Source organism: Pleurodeles waltl, chromosome 6 (assembly GCF_031143425.1).
Source record: "Pleurodeles waltl isolate 20211129_DDA chromosome 6, aPleWal1.hap1.20221129, whole genome shotgun sequence".
Classification (NCBI taxonomy): Eukaryota; Metazoa; Chordata; class Amphibia; order Caudata; family Salamandridae; genus Pleurodeles; species Pleurodeles waltl.
The window spans coordinates 1,318,689,323-1,318,704,489 of record NC_090445.1 but is presented as its reverse complement, the minus strand read 5'-3'; the positions used below and the strand labels follow the sequence as shown (position 1 = coordinate 1,318,704,489).

The window sequence follows — 15,167 nt, the reverse complement described above, 5'->3', positions numbered from 1 at the left end:
TACCAGTTCTGTAAACAGGATATCCTATTATATGACTTCCTGCCTCAAATGCGGTGTGTTTTTAATCTTATGCGTCAAAATATTATAATGCTTACAGTATGTGCGTCATTTTTTTTCCGCACATGCTTAGAAATAACCCTGCATCCATATTTTGAAATATGTTTCATATTTCACCAATTTCAGTGGGTACAGTGTGGGAATTACCGCTCAGGGCAAATGGATGTTTCATGGCAATGAGAGTCATTTTTTGACGCATATGCGTCTTTTTTGATGCGTATGCGTCAAAATTTCTGTCTTTGACGGGGTTTGGGTAATTTCTCATTTGTAATAGTACATGACAGGTGTGACAATACAGAGATAGGCTGATTGCACCAACATTGTGCATTCCGGTGTATGGGCACATGTGACAGATCATACTACTGCGGACCATGATCCTCTACTTGTTGTACCGGATTTGCACTCTTCATTGACGCAATAGATGGCCAAACGTGTGGAATACAATTAGGTATTACCCAGTTTGGGCATGTTTTGCTTCAAGAGAGGATAGCAAGGCTACGCAACTCAATACAGTAACTCAATGCCTATGTGTCCATGTGTGTGATTTGGCTCTTACTATTGTAGTTGTCCCACTGTGTGAACATCACAAGACTCATTTTTGCAAATCTGCTTGTATGCATGTGGAGTCAATGTGTCCAACCATCAGATGCTATTCAGTGTGGAAATGAGAGAGGAAATGTGTATGACATACACGTAGCAACAAATCCTGTGTTCACTTCCTAGGTTTTTTGGAACATAAGCACCACCAATGACAAAGCATGCACAAGATAGATAGCAGAAGGTTGATCATGGCAATGTTCCAAAACTAAGCCATCACATGTCCTGGAATGTTGGATACTACTTCCTAGGCACTTGTTTGTTTACTACCCATGAGTGAGGCATGGGATAATGCTATGCGGGTATGGTGTTTGTGACACCGAGTCCCAAATACAATCCACAAATGTCATGTCACGCCACAGTTGGAGTCATATAAATGAGCCATGTCTCTACTGTGGCAGTGGAGGACCAGCAGACCAAGCAGCATGTGTTCACATATTTCCAGTGGTAAAATGCACAAAGGTGTCCGGTTCAAGTGTGTGGGCCAATGTTTAGCCTGTATCATTATTGGGGTCCATGTTGTTACAGTTACGTGCAGGTCTACTGTAGTCATGAGTCTGTGGAGCCATTTCCTGCATCTACAAAGTATCCTTCACAGCTGAATTGAAGGAAAGCCAATGAGGAATTGAGAACACACATGGGGATAGTCCAGCTATGGCACTGCAGACGTGTTATGAGACTGACTACAGGGCAACCTTGGTGTGCTGACAAAGTTAATGGATCAGGAATTTTAAACCGGCAGGTTTCCTCACAACATTTGTAGAAAGGATGGCCTCTAAAATTCCCACTGCATGGGGGAACATCAGTGCCTCTGTGCTGATTAACCTCACAGCTATTCACCATGCGAGCCCCATCAATATGTTGGGGGCAATGTGAATCAACGTGTGGACTGTCAGGGTCCTAACATGTGTTGACATTTCATGCACATTATCTGACGTTGTTTGTTGTGCTGGAGGCACCATACCCAATCCATGCATACAGCCATGGTACACTGTCACTATTTGTCACTCATGCATACATGAAACCCAGACAAGGGATGGGCCATGATTAGGCTATTTGGAGACAAGTTCCACCCCATGGTACGATAAGTAAACTGATTATGGTATACAATGTATTTGAGTATTCATTGCAGGCCCACCTGACACATTACCCCAGGGAGGAATGTGGGGCTGGGAAAGCAACTATGAAACAAATGTAGCCACAGGGAACCTTTATGGTAATGCAAAGACAGGAACCAGTCAGGCTAACAGGATGCAGGGTCAATCATAATCAAAAAATTTAACAAGGCAAATACACAGTGAGCAGACTGAGACGGGTCAAAGGTGGAACAACACTGTGAACAATGTAAACTGTGTTTGTCCTGTGTGTTGGAACATAACACAATAATCCAAGGGCTGTGCTACACAAGTGATTTATATGGCAATGCATAACAGTGTTATATATAAAATGGCAGCTTCTATGCTGTTCCAGGCAGCTGCAAGGGCAATGCATGTTCAAATGGCTGGTCTGCATGGAGGTGCTCACAATTGTGTGCAGCTTAAGTCGGTCACAAGTATTGTAGGTGAGAATCAAGTTCAAAAGGCCAACAGTACCTTTCACATGGGAAGCAATTTACAGGTGATTACAGGTCCTACAGACTACAAGGCAGTGCATTATTGAACCAGAAGTCCATGCAAACAGAAGTACAATGACTAAGGCATACCATACTAAAGAGGGAAGCACACTGGAATTCAAAATGTGAGTCTGGTTGTGTGTAGAGGAGGGATTATCTTGGTACATATATTTCCTTTCCAGGGACCTCTGAAGAAGGGTGGGGTGAGACAGGGAACATGGGTGTGGCAGGACTTAAGACCTGGGCTGGCATGTGCAGGGGATGTCTTGTGAGCAATGCTAGTCATACCTGGGACACTTGTGCTATCCATTTGCTGCTTATATGGAATTCTTGTGAAACATAGGGGGTCATTCTGACCTCGGAGGTAAAAGGCGCTTACCGCCGGTCAGAAGACTGCCATAACACCGCCGCAGCCGCGGTAAACCACCACGGTCATTCTGACCCGCAACTTGCAAACCGCCAAAAACCCGACATCCACAAAAGTCCGCCACACCAAAGGTCAGCGTAAAAAAGGCGATGACCAAACCTCCACCGTCACACCAACAGAAATACGCCCATACCATTCCGACCCACAAATCCACGCGGCGGTCTTTCAAACGCGGTATTCCATTGGCGGTACACACCGCCGCGGTCAAAATACACACACACATAGAAAACTCAGCCACATTGGTCAGTGTGAAACACGCACACCTGATACACATACTAGCACCACTCCCACACACCCAACACAATATAAAACACACACCCACATCACCCACAAACCCCTACGACCCGAAATTATTGACGAAGGCTTGAGAGAGAGCACAGAATAGACAATCCCACAACACAGAGGCACACAACACCATCACCCACACAGAATCCACGCACCAAACACCACACACCACCACACGCACCACACTCATCACCACAAACGCCACCCCACACCTCATCCACACCACCCCATGGCACCTCAAAGACACCCCAGGTTCACTGACGCCGAACTCAGGGTCATGGTGGAGGAAATAGTCCGTGTAGAGCCCCAGCTCTTCGGGGCACAGGTGCAGCACACCACAATTGACAGGAAGATGGAGCTATGGCAAAGGATAGTGGACAGGGTCAACGCGGTGGGACAGCATCCACGCAATCGGGATGACATAAGGAAGCGCTGGAACGACCTACGGGGGAAGGTGCGTTCCATGGTATCAAGGCACAACATTGCGGTGCAGAAGACTGGCGGCGGACCCCCACCTACTCCCCCAGAATTTACAGCATGGGAGGAGGAAGTCTTGCACATCCTGCATCCTGAGGGCCTCGCAGGAGTAGGCGGAGGAATGGACTCTGGTAAGTCAAATCTTCACTACTGCTTCCCACCCCCACCCCACCTGCATGCCAAATCATACCCCCACCCCCATCACACCAACTCCTAGCAAAAGGCTCACCATCACAACCCACCCATCCCAACACCAAGCCCTGCATGCGACCACAAAGCATGGACACCCATCACCAAAGCATGCCCACTGCACACACACATCACCCCCACAAGCCACCCTCACAAAAGCCCCCACAAGGGAATGCCTGCACTTGGGTACACGGACACCCACCCATCACACGAAATGACACACACAGAAGCAATAACCATACCTTTATACCCCTGCAGGACCCGAACGCCACCACACCGCCACGGAGGGTCCAGAGATGTCCATCCCACCCCCAGAAGAGGCCCCCAGCGATGACAGCAGCTCTGTCTCCCTGGACCCACATGACCAGCCCGGCCCATCTGGGACCTCTGGGCAGTCGGTTCCCCACAGACAGCCACAGGCTACACCAGACCCAACCACCTCTGGGAACACCAGCACAGCTCCCACCCAGCGGGCCCATGCCTCTGTCTCCAGGACACGTCAATCAGCGGTGTGTCCAACACTACAGGGCACCCAGGTTGACTCACCACCCCAACAACAACAGGGACCTGGGGCAGTGGTAGTGGGCACACCGTCCAGGGGACAGAGGCCCAGGAACACAGCGGAACTGGGAGGGCTGCTGTGCGACAGGGGGGGTACAGGCCCAGGGAACCGACTCTCCAAGAGGCCCTCTCCTCCATCATGGTAGCTTACCACCACTCCCAGGAGACGATGGCGACAGTACTGGCCCGGTTCCAGGAGATCCAGGCACTGCAGGAGGAACGGTACATAGGGTTCAGAGAGGAACTGAGGAATATCGGTTCCGCAATGGGGACCATCATCGTGGCCCTTACCCAGATAGTCACCACATTGCGGGACCATGTGGCACCCCAAAGGGCCCCTGTCACTAGCCCAGGCCAGGAACAGCCTACCACCTCCGCCGGCGCTAGTGGACAGGAGGCCCCCACACAACAACAGGCCACCAGAACCCCACCTCCTGCAGAAGAAGAACCACCCCGCAAGTGGAACCTGAGATCTCACAAGAAGACAGAGTAGGATTGCAAGACCCCCGCCAGCCTAAGATACCCCCTGATGTCATCCCACTGTCCCACATTGTCACCCTGTCCAACCTTTAACTGCCCCTGCTCCATCCTTCCACAGGCATATGGACAATGCACCTGTGCGACTGAGAACTGGACTCTGCCATGGACATTACTCCACCCCCACCCATCACCGTTTTACAATCATGTACCTATATGTAGCACTTAAAATAAATCACTTATTGCACTTAAAATAACAGGAGTCTGCTTGTATTCTTAACAAATGTATTACACATAACGGTGCAATAATGTCCAGTTACTTTGTGATGACAACATACCAATTTCAATAAGCTTTAGTCCATGGGCAAACAAAGCTGAAGTCAGGCAGTGGGTCATACAGCTCTGAAAAGGGAAGGGAAAGTCACAAATCAGTTAACAGGAACTGGGGGGAAACATACACAGTGGAGACGCATGAGGCCTTAAGTAAATGTAAAATGGCATGGGTGATTCTTACCTGTGTGCTACTGAAAATATTGTTGTATGACTGTATCCCTGTTGTCCGTGTCGTCCCCGTTGTCTTCCTCCTCTTCACTCTCCACAGGCTCCACAGCTGCTACAACACCACCATCTGGACCATCCTCCTGCAGAAAAGGCACCTGTCGTCGCAAAGCAAGATTGTGAAGCATACAGCAGGCCGCGATGATATGGCACACCTTCTTTGGTGAGTACATTAGGGATCCCCCTGTCATATGCAGGCACCTAAACCTGGCCTTCAGGACCCCGAAGGTCCTTTATATGATCCTCCTAGTTCGCCCATGGGCCTCATTGTACCGTTCCTCTGCCCGGGTCCGGGGATTCCTCACTGGGGTCAGTAGCCACGACAGGTTGGGGTAACCAAAGTCACCAATTAGCCACACACGGTGTCTCTGTAGCTGTTCCATCACATAAGGGATGCTGCTATTTCGCATGACATACGCGTCATGCACTGACCCAGGGAACTTGGCATTTACATGGGAGATGTACTGGTCAGCCAAACAGACCACCTGGACATTCATCGAATGATAACTTTTTCTGTTTCTGTACACCTGCTCACTTTCTTTGGGGGGAACCAAAGCCACATGGGTCCCATCAATGGCACCAATGATGTTGGGGATATGTCCAAGGGCATAGAAATCACCCTTCACTGTAGCCAATTCGCCCACCTCAGGGAAAATAATGTAGCTCCGCATGTATTTCATCAGGGCAGACAACACTCTGGACAAAACCTTAGAAAACATAGGCTGAGACATCCCAGATGATATGGCCACTGTTGTCTGAAAAGACCCACTTGCCAAAAAATGGAGTACTGACAGAACCTGCACCAGAGGGGGAATCCCTGTGGGTTGGCGGATGGGGGACATCAGGTCTGGCTCCAGCTGGGCACATAGTTCATGTATAGTTGCTCTGTCAAGCCTGTATGTAAGTATGATATGTCGTTCTTCCATTGTCGACAGGTCCACCAGCGGTCGGTACACGGGAGGATTCATCCTTCTCCTCGCAAGTCCCAGCGGACGGTGCCTAGGAAGGACAACATGGAGCACAGAGTCAAGCAACCCACATGTTCGTTCCCACAGCTTGCACAGTACACGAATCGCTATGCATTGAAAGGCTTGTATGAGTGGCAATGCAAGGCCTAGGCCTGTGTGACGCAGTAGAAATTATGCCATGTGGGCCCTTGAAATGGCGGCTGCCTGAATGTGAAGTGTGACAGTGGGATGTGAGGTCACTGCGCTGGCGTGGCACACCGTGGCGGTAGGCGGTCGAAGACCGCTGCGCAAAGCAGCATTGGTTAACATTGAACCCTATGGGTCTCAGGAGCCAATGACGATGTGCGCCGGCGGTCGCGGTACACACCGCCGCGGTACGCACCGCCGTGGGCGTGACCGCCATTTTCTAACTGCTTAATCACTCGAGACCTGATCATCCACAGGAGAGGACCTATACTGCAAGTGCTGCTGTGACCTCGGTCTGGGAGATACAATGGCTGCTGCGACTGGGGAAAGGGCCCCTGCCTTCACTTCCGAAGAATTGGAGAAACTTGTTGATGGGGTCCTCCCCCAGTATGCGCTACTCTACGGTCCTCCAGACCAACAGGTTAGTACACAGGGTGCACGTTGAATGGGCTATGCCTGTGTTGAGTGGGGTGTATGTAAGATGGTGGGGAGGGGAGCGAATGAGGAGTGCAACGCACAAAAGATGAGAGCATGTGCCACATGGCAAGGTTGAGGAGGGGGGGGCCACTCACATTGACCAGGCAGAAAACTGATGCGATTTCCTTTACCACCCTGTACATGTCACATAGGTCAGCGCCCATCAGAAGATCGACATTTGGCGTGCCATCGCCAAGGACGTCCGGGCCCTGGGGGTCCACAACAGACGGGGCACCCACTGCCGAAAGAGGTGGGAGGACATCCGCCGTGGAGCTCCACAACGGGGACCCGTGGAGACGTCAGCGACACCGACACGTCCTCGGAAGGGAGCTCCCTAGCGGTGGCGGCAACATCGGTGCCCACCGCCACAACAGGTACAGCCGCCACCCAGCGCACCAGCCCCGCCCTCCCAGCAGTCCCTCAGCCTTCGCTCCATGCCCGCTCGCCCAAGGAAGGCAGGCATCTCCTTCGCCCCAGGCACCTCAGGCCCTGCCCCAGTTACCCCTGCTGCCCTCAGTGAGGAGGTCATTGACCTCCTCAGGACACTCATTGTTGGGCAGTCTACCCTTTTGAATGCCATCCAGGGTGTAGAAAGGGAGGTGCATCGGAGCAATGCATACCTGGAGGGCATTCATTCGGGTCAGGCTGCCCATCAGCGATCTTTCAACGCTCTGGCCTCAGCACTGACGGCAGCCATTGTCCCTGTCTCCAGCCTCCCTCTTCTGACTCCCTCCACCAAGTACCAGTCTCCTGTTCCTCTGCCTATCCCATACACACCATCAGACCAGCCTGCACACACCTCTACACCCAAGGGCAGCTCATCCGGACATAAGCACCACAGATCCCACAAGCATTCACCCAAGCAACATCCAGATGCAGACATGCCAACAGTCACTACCACCTCTGTGTCCCCCACCTCCTCATCTCCCTCCTCCCTCCCTGTGACGTCTCCACTCACACCTGCATGCACACCACCATCAGACAGTACTTCCATCACCAGCACACCCTCCATTACAGTCCGCAGACGTGCAGTCACCACCCCCACTGCCATTTACACGTCCCCTGTGTCCTCTCCCAGTGTGTCTGTCACCCCCTCTTCCAAAGCACACAAACGCAGGCAGCCACCCACCCAACATCCATCCACCTCACGACAGCCTCCGTCACAAGCACCTGCACCCAAAGACAGCACACTTGACTCTCCTACAACCACATCCTCTTCCTCCACTCCCATACCCACTACACCTACCCGTCCCTGTCCTTCCCAAGTCCTTTTCCTTTCCAACCTTGAGCTCGTTCCAATCACTGACCCACCCCCTCCATCTGGTAAGAGTAAAAAAAGCACCTCAGCCACCACCAGCCCAGCATCTACTGTGACCATAGTGCAGGGCTATTGGAGTCCACCAGCTCCTAGGGCAGGAACATCGGCCAGCAGCAAGGGGACAGCCAGCCCACCCCCTGGGAAGAGGACGGAAAAAAATAAGGGCCGGCGCGACAAGCCTGAGACGGCTGCCACCAAGGACAGTAGCCTTGCCCCGTCACCTGCCACATCATCAAAGGGAGGCAAGGGCCACAGAGCTTCAGCGAAGGAGGGCAAGGGCAGCAGGGCGGAGAAGTCAGGCAGCAGGCGAGCTGCCCAGGAGGGCCCCACCAGCCCCATTCCGGTTGTGACGGACGACACCCACGGGCCCAGGACTCCATCACAGGAGGGCCCCGCGACCGCATGGTCGGATGGCGACTGAGAGGGAAGTCTTGGCCAGGTCTGGCTCTCTAGAAACACAGGACAAGCACCGCTGAACAGGGCCCCGCCGGGAGAAGCACCGCTGAACAGGGCCCTGCCGGGAGAAGCACCGCTGAACAGGGCCCCGCCGGGAGAAGCACCGCTGAACAGGGCCCCGCCGTGACAAGAACCGCTGAACAAGGGCCCACCGTGACAAGAACCGCTGAACAGGGCCCTGCCGAGAGAAGCACCGCTGAACAGGGGCCCGCCGTGACAAGAACCGCTGAACAGGGCCCCGCCGGGAGAAGCACCGCTGAACAGGGGCCCGCCGTGACAAGAACCGCTGAACAGGGACCCGCCGGGAGAAGCACCGCTGAACAGGGGCCCGCCGGGAGAAGCACCGCTGAACAGGGCCCCGCCGGGAGACGCACCGCTGAACAGGGGCCCGCCGTGACAAGAACCGCTGAACAGGGCCCCGCCGTGACAAGAACCGCCGAACAGGGGCCCGCCGTGACAAGAACCGCTGAACAGGGCCCCGCCGTGACAAGAACCGCTGAACAGGGGCCTGCCGTGACAAGAACCGCTGAACAGGGCCCCGCCGGGAGAAGCACCGCTGAACAGGGGCCCGCCGGGAGAAGCACCGCTGAACAGGGGCCCGCCGTGACAAGAACCGCTGAACAGGGCCCCGCCGGGAGAAGCACCGCTGAACAAGGGCCTGCCGGGAGAAGCACCGCTGAACAGGGCCCCGCCGGGAGACGCACCGCTGAACAGGGGCCCGCCGTGACAAGAACCGCTGAACAGGGCCCCGCCATGACAAGAACCGCTGAACAGGGGCCCGCTGTGACAAGAATCGCTGAACAGGGCCCCGCCGTGACAAGAACCGCTGAACAGGGGCCCGCCGTGACAAGAACCGCTGAACAGGGCCCCGCCGGGAGAAGCACTGCTGAACAGGGGCCCGCCGTGACAAGAACCGCTCCGCTGGGCCCTTCATCTCAAGCACCGCTCCGCTGGGCCCTTCCTGTCAAGCACCGCTCCGCTGGGCCCTTCATCTCAAGCACCGCTCCTCTGGGCCCTTCATCTCAAGCACCGCTCCGGTGGGCCCGTCATCTCAAGCACCGCTCCGCTGGGCCCCGCCGTCTCTGCACCGCTCCGCTGTGCCCTTCATCTCAAGCACCGCTCCGCTGGGCCCTTCCTGTCAAGCACCGCTCCGCTGGGCCCTTCATCTCAAGCACCGCTCCGCTGGGCCCTTCATCTCAAGCACCGCTCTGCTGGGCCCTTCCTGTCAAGCACCGCTCCGCTGGGCCCTTCCTGTCAAGCACCGCTCCGCTGGGCCCTTCATCTCAAGCACCGCTCCGCTGGGCCCTTCATCTCAAGCACCGCTCCGCTGGGCCCCGCCGTCTCTGCACCGCTCCGCTGGGCCCTTCCTGTCAAGCACCGCTCCGCTGGGCCCTTCCTGTCAAGCACCGCTCCGCTGGGCCCTTCATCTCAAGCACCACTCCGCTGGACCCTTCCTTTCAAGCACCGCTCCGCTGGGCAACGCCGTCTCAAGCACCGCTGGCCCATTGACAGTGCCGGTTCTGTGTCGAGCAGGGCTTCACAAAGCACTCTGGGCACCATGCCTCCTCCATTAACAGTGGAGTCGGTAATCCATCTGATGGACTGTGGCTTGGCACTTCCCAGGATGGAACAGTGGGCAAGCCACCCACTGTAGAGACTTGAGAGACTGTGGCTTTGCACTCCCCAGGATGGCACAGTGGGCAAGCCACCCACTGTAGAGACTTGTGAGACTGTGGCTTTGTACTCCCCAGGATGGGACAGTGGGCATGGAGGCCCCTCATGGATCTGGCATTGTGGACTCATGTGGCTGAGGTGCCCCCCCTTCCCTTCCCCCTGAGGTGCCTGTAGTTTTATCATCTGATGCCCCAGCAGTGTTCTCTCCAATGGTATCTGGTCTCCTGTGTGGGCTTTGCGCATGTGTTTGTGCACATTGGCCCACGGACTATGGAACTTTGACAGAATGTGCAGGACTTATTGCCTATGTATATGTTTTTGACTATGTTCATTCCTTATTTTGTATCTTTCATATAGCATATTTCCCATACCTTCAATGGAGCTATTTATACATATATTTTATAGATCATTTTAATTGTGTCTTTGCATTATTCCGGTGGGTTTGGGGGGTGTCACTCTGACTTGTTGCTCTGCATTGGGGTGTAGGTATTTGGGGTGGAGGGGTGGGTGTATGGCGCATGTGTGTGCCTGTAAGCTTTCCTCCTCCCCCCTCCCCTGTGTCGTAGGTGCAGTACTCACCGTTGTCGTCTGCGCCGGCGTTCGTACTCCTGGTAGATGAGCAGGTAGACAATAGCTGGTAGGATGTTTAATTCGGGTTCCATGCTGTCCTCTTTCCTCGTGGAGTGTGTAGAGGTGAGCGTTTTCCCGTTCGTAGTCTGTTTCCGCCGTGTTTTTATCGGCGGGGCTCCCGCCCCGGAAAAGGTGGCGGATTTGTGAGTTGTGATAGGGTGGGCGGTACATTGTCTGCCGCCTGCCTGTTGGCGGTGACCGCCGCGCTGTTTGTCTGTCCCGCCGTGGCGGTCGGAGTGTTAAAGTGGCGGCCTGTGTTGGCGGTTCCCGCCAGGGTCAGAATTCCTTTTTTTTGACCGCCTGTCTGTTGGCGGGTTGGCCGCCGCTTTATCACCGACCGCCAGGGTTGGAATGACCCCCATAGTCCTTGCAAAGATAGCTGATGTAACACTTACTGATGTCAAGGGTCTGGTCATACCTTCTTGTCACCAATGCAATAGCACATCCACTGCCTCATGTATGAGGCATTTCTTTCCCTTATTGACTGATAGTGTCCTAGTTGTGTGCCATATGCTGCGATGAACCATGTTGCCAACATGTATGTGTGAAATAGCTGTGCTCCTCTGCTATTGCCCATCAAATGTGAAATGTACAGGATATATGTCATTTATAGTGTGTGTGAGAATTTGGCTGTACATTCATACGCATCAAATTTGTTGTGGATTTTTCGTATCCTAATCTGTATTTCTGCAATGCTCCATGAGGCTACATTCTGATTCTGATAGTTAGGGATAATTTCATGCAAAAATGATTATCCAGACCATGATATAGTGATTAGAATAGGTGTTTATTGACATATAGTAAGACAGTGGTGATGAATGAGTAGAGTTAAAAGAAATTTTGGACAATATGCTGTCTCCGACGCAATCCTGCAGCTGTGTTTGGATGCTCACCCTCATGTTGGTGGACAGCATCCTCCTCTTCCTCCTCTTCAGGCATTTGTGGGTCGGGTTCATATAGGGGAATGTTCCTTCTTGCACATATGTTGTGCAGGATGGCACAGGTCAAAATTATTTTGCACACCATTTCAGGTGAGTATAGGAGGCTGCCTCCGGTAATGTGGAGGCACCTGAATCTTGACTTCAGGATGCCAAAGGTCGTCTCGACTATGGTGCGTGTCCTCCGATGTGCCTCATTGCTGCAGTGCTTGGGTTTGCAAATGGGGTCATGATCCATGGCTGGATCCCATACCCCTGATCAGCTGAAAGAGAAAATGAGTGAGAACATGTTGATGTAGCTTGCACCATGATTATCACTTAGCATGGTAGTTGTTCTCTTGAGTTGTCTGTGACTCATCTGTGTTTGTGTTATTGTGTGGAATCCTAGGCTTCTAGGATGTACCATCAGCATTGGATTGTTTCCTTATCTGAACAGGTGTTTGGCTGATTGACTGGATGTCAGCAGTTTTTTTGTAGAGTTGCAGTACATTGTGTACTCCCTTGCATTATGTACTGTGAAAGAGGTGTCCATGTGTCTTAACTGGGGGTGACATGAAACTTCCATACACAGAATCAATTCCACAGTGGTGATAACATGGTTGCATCTATATACCCTGGACATCCCCTCCAATTTCACATATGCAATAGAATTATTTAAACATCAGTGAGACCCTTAGATTGGGCAAAGTGACAATGTACAACACATCTCCGCACGTTGTCAGCACTTACGTATTTACATTTGACTAGGCACAAATTTCACATGTCTGACAAAATCTCTGCAGACCTATTTCTCTGCCCTTACCAAGTCGACTCAGGTTGTAACGTGTACCTATACTACTTAACATGTTCTAGTTCAGCTGGCTAACTTGGTTGTGAGGTTGTCATTTTGAGTGTCAGAAGGTCCGTATGCCTGTACATCTGTTGTGAGTGTGTGAAATTGTCTCAATCCGTATGTGTAGGAATGTGCACTTTAAATATTGTCACATCAATATGTGTTCTTCGCACAGTCCACTTCCTTATTGGTAGTGGGCAATGTGAGAGCAGGAGTGATGTGAGATATTGGTACAGCCTCAATGATTCCATGTCACCTTCATTGTAGTCATCATCATGCTATGTGTGTCATGGTGTTTGACCTGCAGCATAACACATTACACACCCCTTACACAGTACGTATTGGTTGGAAGTGTGTTTGATTGAGTGTTATTGATGTGATATTGAAAGATTAATCTTCCAAGTTGTACTGCCAGTTGAGGCCATGTCATTGTCATTGTGTTGTTTTAAATTGTTCCCTTGTGTCTATGGAGTGGCATCTGTTGTTATTTGGTTATGTCATTTGTCCATAGGTGTATATCCAAATGGGTCAGGATATCACTCATGCCTAGCAGTGTCACAACCTCATTCTCTTCCTGACCACGTGTCAATGTTGTGGTGTGTGTGTTGTGTGTCTTAGAGGGTTGCTGTGCTGTGTGTATATAAGTAGGTTTATGTACTTACCAACAAGTAGGCCATTTCCATATTGTCCATCCTGGAAGTGTTGATTGATGGTGCAGTGACAGAAGATGAATGAATCATGTACACTCCCAGGATACTTTGCCACGATGTTGGTGATCAAACCCCGATGATCAACAGTGGCCTGCACATTGATGGAGTGTGTGTGCTTACTGTTGCGGTATAGATGTTCGGTTGCAACAGGTGGCAAAATGCATACATGTGTGCAGTCAATGGGACCAAGGACATGTGGGAAGCCGTTGATTTGGTAGCAGCCCTGTTTTGTCTCCTGCTGCTTCTGCTGTGTGTGGGGGAAGCTGATGTGGCGGGGTGTGAGGGAGATAATGGCATCCATTAGACCAGTGCGCCAGTGGTTTTAAAGGAGCCACTTGCCAACATGTGGAGTACAGCTAGCAGCTTTGTTTATGGTGGAATGGTGTGGGGCGTCTGCCACCTGGGTGCCAACTGTGGCTCAATATAGCGCAGCAGCTTCTGAATGGCTTGCCAGTTGAGCCTGTACCTCTGGATGATGTCTTGTTGGCGGAGTCCCAGAAGGGTTGTCCTGGTGTGGAATATCCTCTCCTGCCTTCGGCGTTGCCTTTGGAGTCCCTGCTGGTGTGGTGGAAGCTGCTGTTGTTGGTCCTGTGCTCTGCATCTGCGTGCATGCTGGATGAAAAGCACCTCTATGCCTTCCTTTTGGAGCTCTGTTGTTGCTACTGTGTGTTTTCATTAAGTACTGGTGTGTTTGCCCCATTTTAACGCCTGCCCTGACCCAGGCGTTATTTTTTTACGCGGGCCGTGCAGCATTTTTGCGCGATTGGATAAATAAGGCGCACGGGTGTTTAAGTCATTTTTGGGACGGAAACGCCTACCTTGCATGTCATTAACGCAAGGTGGTTTCCCGCATCCAGAAAATAAAGCACACGGCGGAATGTTGGCGTTCGCGGGCGTCAAAGTTTAAATATGGTGCACGGTTTACATCGAATGTGCGTAGAAATTTTTGACGCACATTCGGCGCAAACAGAGTATAAATATGCCCCCTAATCTGAAAAGCATTACAAATTGCTAAAGTGCCAACCACTTGTTAGGTGAACCTGCCATAATATGGACTCCATACAAGTCTTACGTGATTTAAAAAGGAAGTGAGGATTTCGATATTCTCCAGATTTCCCTATTGTCCAATCTGTTTCTGCAGGTGAAGACTAAGCCTACAATCCAAAGGTGTTCACAGTGACACAGAAAGGCATGTCCGTATTATCCTGTTGACCATGGATTCGATCACAAATTCTATTCTATCTATTAGAGCATCCAGCAACCACTTGTTTGATTCTGGCACTGCTTTAAAAAAGATCAAATACCGACCTCTGAAGTCTTAGTGAGCACACCAGAGTCTCTAATATTTTTACTGCCAAGCTTCTTAATGCTAACTGTGATCCATGTAGAGTAACCTTGTGTTTATCATGTTGAAATAAGTATGCATGCTGTCTCCAGATCTTGGTCTTTGAAAATTAAGAATCATATAGCATCACAAAAGTAGATTGATCTGTTTCAGGAAAATCAGTCCCTCCAGATTCGTGTACATTTTGCCAAATGTAATCATGGTGGGGCAATGTGGGGCAAATTGAGATTTAAATTGTGCCACACTCTGTCAAAACTACAACAGAAAGAATTAAATATTAATTTTGTTGAAATGAAAACGCAGATTGGAGAGTTTGAAACCCTAACACTTTGACACAAAGTTAAAAAAGAGCCAAAGTAAAGGGATTGCAATGGAATCATATATCCAAGGGTT

At 51.5% G+C, this 15,167-nt stretch overlaps 1 long non-coding RNA gene across 1 annotated transcript in view; it reads right to left on the bottom strand.

The window, feature by feature from the left end:
- The window catches only part of LOC138302127 (uncharacterized), a 35,578-nt gene that overhangs the window by 19,412 nt on the left and 999 nt on the right, over positions 1 to 15,167 (bottom strand). The window lies entirely within an intron of this gene.